This window comes from Lissotriton helveticus, chromosome 9, assembly GCF_964261635.1.
Source record: "Lissotriton helveticus chromosome 9, aLisHel1.1, whole genome shotgun sequence".
Lineage (NCBI taxonomy): Eukaryota > Metazoa > Chordata > Amphibia > Caudata > Salamandridae > Lissotriton > Lissotriton helveticus.
The window spans coordinates 1058871817-1058877816 of record NC_136070.1 but is presented as its reverse complement, the minus strand read 5'-3'; positions in this window follow the sequence as shown (position 1 = coordinate 1058877816).

Here is a 6000-nt window from a genome sequence, read left to right as displayed (position 1 = left end):
ACTTTATTCGCAACTCTTCTGGGTTCATCAATAATGACTTTAGTTAAATTTAGAAGATGATGACTCCCAAGACAGTATGGGCCTGATTATGTGTCTGGGGGGTCCGAGAACTGGCAGACTCTCAGGGGCACGGCCGCCCAGCCACCACTGTACCAGCGGTCAGACTGCCATATTACAACTTTGCCCATCTGACCACAATCGCACCCCTGCAACTGCCAGAGAACCGCGATCCCTATGGGTCTTGCAGCAGTCAGGGGCTCACAATATGCTGACAGTGCCACTGTGGCACTGCCATGCATATTACGAGTTTCAGGGCGGCCAGTGGTGACATGGAGGTTCTTCCGCCATGAAACTGCTGGCAGTCATGAAGTGTGCCCCATGCATGGAGGAGCATTAAGGGTGGCACATGTTGTACCCCCCCTGTGTGCATGCACCCAGAGTTCTGTTAACGCGGGATTTCTGGTCTATAGTTGTTAATCCAGATCCCAAATCAAGTCGAATGAATCGTTGGTACCTGTCATTGAGTAAAAGGCAATCCATTACTAGATTAATCAATTAAGGACTTAAACCACTCTAAAGAACCACTTACCATGAAAAGTTTTAAAAGTTTATTGTAAAGCCAAAAACAGCTGGAGATACAATATTCTCAGCATAAGATTCAAAAGATACACAGGTACTAATATAAACAAATATTCTCTAAATGCTCTTAGTCTACCGAAGAATATTACTAAAGCCAATTCAAAAGTCAGCAATGTTGCAAGAACAGCTATGATCTGCAACTTGAGAGTCATTTACAGAAAGGAAAAATTCAGGTTAGACTGTCCCTACACTAGACTAAGTGACATCCCTACTTAACAAGATCTTAACCTAAAAGGTGTCAGCAGTGGTGACTTCCAAAGAAGATCACACACTTCCCTTAGTCTCTGACAAGTTGGTTTCTTGCAATTCCCCTATCTGCCTACCCATCCGCTTTCTTAGGCTTCTCAGACCCTCTGTTCTATCTCCTCCCCGGGCTGCTTTCCCTAATACAAAATCACATTTCCAATAGGAACGCCCCTTGAGACGCCCCTCACGTGGTATCGATTCTGGCAGCAAATTCCAGTCCGATCCTCCTCTGGGCCCTTCATTAAAGTTGACCTTGCTTCCCAGGCTTCTTCTCCATCGAGACGGTACCCCCTAAAATTCCTGAAGACTCCTACAGGCCTGTGCCTGGCTCTCTTGAACAAAGGACCGTTCATCATAGTACTGATTAGGGCTCCTCGCACCTGCAACGGACACATGTACTGTGGGCCTCAAATTCCGACCTCCACCGTCTCTTTGGTCATAAAACATGTAAAAGGATTTACAGTTAGTGTCTAGCACGACTTTCCCCTAACGAGCACATTTAGTTTAAAGGAAATGACTTTATCTGTTCAGGCCTACTTAAACCACATGGAACGGCTTCTGCTTCTCTGAAAACATTTAATTTCTTCACTTAAACGGTATTTTAACTAACACACTTTACTATAATGCAACACATCTATATAAAACATATATTTAAATTCTAGGATTAAAAATGCTTTGGATTATAACAATATCAAAGTCCACATCTTCATGATAATGTAGCAGCACTTATTCATTTCTTGTGAATTGCCATGTGGCCTACACATTTCAATGGTTTGCGGAATTACATTTCCTTTACACTCTGCTGCATAACGTGAGACTTTCAATGTTATTCTAACATCACTACAAGATTCTATATTAATTTTTCACACAAATATATGCATTCTTAGCCTAATTAAACATTCTTATATATTTTCATTCTATATAGGTGACACTCATATATATCATTTGCTAGACTAATGTAACGTGCTTGTAAATATGGCGCAGTTCTACATTTTTTTCTTGGTTTGCGCTCTCTGTTCTAACACGGCCATGCTGAAACGCGCTGTGGCAGTCCTGCTTTTTTAAGGCATTTATGGGTGCCTTTCAAAGGCACCGCCACGCCTCCCTCCATCAGACCACGAAAAAACTCAGAATCTGGCGGGCCGATGGTGGGTCAGTTTGGCAGTCTTGGAGCGGGCTGCAGCGTGGCGGCTTGCTCCAGGACCACAAAACGTGGAATCGGGCCCTATATACTCACATCAACTGGTCTCACTTTTGATGCCCTGTTTTGTCTTAAATGATTATTTCCTGTGCAGATATGATGTCATAATAAACACTGGCTAGGGAGAGATTACCATCTCTGCGGTGTAAATGTTGCCAAGTGGCACAATAGCCATTCATGCTCCTACTAGTAATCAGGATGATAGTATTGCAAATTTTTATTGGACTTTACACGTACGCTAAGGCATTTGTCTTCTAGTTAGTCTCTCATTTGGTTTCTATAAGTTACGCACATTATCATTGCCTTTCCATGAGCCTGAAAAAGATAAATAACTAACTGGTGTAATGCCTATAAGGAAAGACAAAGATGATGATTGGTATGTTTGAATTAATATCGGGCACTGATATTAATTCATGCTCATGCCTACTCATCTTCTATATTTACCACTATTCCACTTTAGACGGAGATCGGATCTAGTGACAGTTGTTGCCAGCCAATTGGTGTTCTTCGCCATTTCCTTGCCAAGGAGACAACTGTTTTGGGCTAGCCTTTGGTGAGCTTTCTAGAAAAACCTTTACATTATTCCCCAATAACCGTGCTGGTGTAGTGTTCACATCATTTCTAGCAGAATAACTTCTGAGTAGAACTAAGGTGATGTCATGCATCTCTTTCGATCACTAGCATAGCACTTTTATTCCTTTCTAAGGCTGGCACTTGAAATTCACTTCAATATTCTTCCTAGGAGTACAGTACAGCTGCAGGGTGGTAAACATGTTCCACAGTGTAGGCAAACGTGTATTGCGTTGGAGACCTTTTCAATTCAGGAGTGAACTCTGATTTCACAACTGTTATATGTATACTCAATTCTAACTTTCTGATTGATGCCTGTTCTTAATCTAAGAAGTCTAAATATCACAAATATGAATGTGTCCCCACTAGGAAGCAAAATATGGATTTCCAAAATGTACCTCGCGCCAAGAAGGCGCTTTCACCTAGCATACTCTCTGGCAAGTGTTTTACTTGTCCTGCGAGCCTCTCGGCAAGTATTGTTATGCTCACCTACATTTTTTCTTGACTGGAAAAATAATTTCCCTCCACAAGACTGATTTGTATCGTTTATTTAAGACAGTATCACTGTGTATAAGGCCATGCAACAATATGGTGGCATGCATGTAGCTTTCTGGGTGTAATTTCTTCCAGATCTTCAAATAGGCGATTGGCACAATTCCTGTTTTCTGAGCAAAATCTGTTGCTCCCTCTTCAGCTGGAACTTGAATTTGGCTTCTCCTTCATTGCACATAGCCAACCCAACATTCTTGTTGCCTTGTACCAAACCAGAGGTACAGATGGAATGCAAACTGTACCCCACGCAATTAATGTGTGGTGTGTCATTGTGACATTAGCATATTCAGCCTGCTAAATATTTATTTTTATCTCGGGATCTAAAAATTAAAGAATTTTGATGGCACAGTTCGCAAAGGTATTGGGCCACATATGCAGGAAAATGCTACAGCAAAGGCCATAAATTGGTGTCAGAAAAACATGCAACAACACATGATCAAGCCAAAATGATCGAGTGTCTAGATTTACTATAACTAATTTGTAAGTCTATATTAAGCTGGGCTGGCCCTCAAATGTGTTATAATCTTATTTGAATGTCCTGTTTCCTGACTTCTGGAGAGCCTTCTTATAAGTAGCTGAACTATGGAACCCCTACCTGCAAATACAAAATATGTCTAAGAGAACCTCAAATTCATCAAGGAGATTCAAATCTGCCTCTCCGCAACAGAGGAATGAGGACCATAACCATCCAAGAAGCAGAACCAATTTCACACAAAAGGAGATGGGAAAGAACCTCTCTCACTCCCTTTCACATCACTCCATGCATAAAGTCAGGTACATGATCACAGATCCACTGACCATCACACAACACAAAAATACTTATCAGATTTTCAATCTCCAGCCCTCCAACCCGTAATGTTACCTTAATCATTCCATCTCTCATCCCTCTTTAGCACCACTCAGGTCACCATACAGAACACAAAGCACTTCCTACATAGTCCACCCTACAAACCAGTACGCTTTCACCAAAGCGCAACTTACAAAGTACTTTGCTATCAATTCAATGAAAGTGCCTCAGCGTTGCCTCATGGTAATGAAACACTACTTGAAAGCAATTTTTGTACAGTAAAACACAATTATGAGGTAGCCTATCTATGTAGCATTATCTATATATATATATATAAAAACGAATGTATGTCTGTCTGTCTGTTTGTCTTTTATGCATTACTACACCATTCATCCGATCGCCATGAAACTTTGGGAAGTTGTTGAGTACACTCCTGTGAAGGTTTCTGGCATAAAATCTTTTTAAATATCGGCCCCCCAGGGCCCTCATAATCTTTCTAATAGAGCGCGGAATTACAAAAATCATCAGTGGCTCAGTGCACGTGCTATATTAGCAGCTACGAACAACGATGTAAATGCCATCAATTTCAGCAATCAAAACGGAATACAAAGCGAAGCGACAACGTATAAGTCCATTGATACTGTGATGAATCAAGATGAAGTTGTCAATTACCCAACGGAATTCTAGAATTCACTGGATTTGCCCGGTATGCCACCGCACATTTTGACATTGAAAATTGGCGTGCCTATCATTCTTCTCCGAAACATCAATCCACCACGACTTTGAAACGTACAAGACTTTCGGTGAAAAAGATGATTAACAATGTCATCGAAGCTACAATTTTGAATGGGAAATTCAAGGGGGAAGTTGTACTGTCGCCACGTATTCCAATGATCCCAACAGATATGCCATTTGAATTCAAACGTTTACAGTTTCTGGTGCGACTCGCTTTTGCAATGACCATCAACAAAGCACAAGGACAATCGCTGCAAGTGTGTGGACTCCATTTGGAGAATCCGTGCTTCTCACATGGACAACTGTATGTGGCCAGCTCACGCGTCGGAAAACCTTCTGATTTATTCGTGTACGCACCAGACAGAAAAACAAAAAATATTGTGTATCCACAAAATAAATAGAATTAAAACGACACTTTGAAATGTTTTTCATATTAAAATGAATACGTTTCAATAAAAATTACACAATGTAAATTGAATGTTATCATAACAAGTTACCTTGAATTTCCCTTCTTCTGAGATCGCAGCAACGCGCGACGGGTAAGCTAGTTCCTAATAAAGCATCTCAATTTCCTTTGGTGTTGCAAGCTGTCACTTAAAATATTGAAAACTGATTAGAAGAGATGATTATGGAGCTCTTGTGTTGCTCAGGTATCAGGCATTATCAAAAGAGAAACTACAATTCCAGATGATCATTTTCCTATTAACTTCTCAGCCGCATGATGGGCACAGCATGAACATAAGCATAACATTTGAACAACATCAGATGCTAAAAGCATTCGGAGCACAGCACAGGTATTTTTATGTGAACACAAAAGCAAATTGATCAAAGTGCAATGGTGTTGAAGATCAGAGCATGTGGATAGTCCCTGCAAATAAACCCAAATCAAGATGGTACTTTAATGAGTATATTTAAGTAATATACTCTGAACATGGCATGGTTTCTAAGCTATATCTGTGGCAAAGACTTTCTTACTACTACTGAAAATGTAATCAGAAAAAAGGGAAAGAGCACTTGCGTGAAGAAGAAGCAGCTGAAAACAGGTGCAATACATTAACATTGGGAAATGGAAAAACAACATACATTTTAAATTAACACTAGAAAAGGAAGTCAAATTATAACTGTTCATAAGTATATTGCTTGCATCTAGATTCATACTTGAAGGAGACACTGAAAAACCAGGCATATGTCAAAGTTTTAACATAGAAAATCTTATATAAAAGAATAGACAAAAAAATAGTGAACTAAACAAATATCTACAAAAATATCA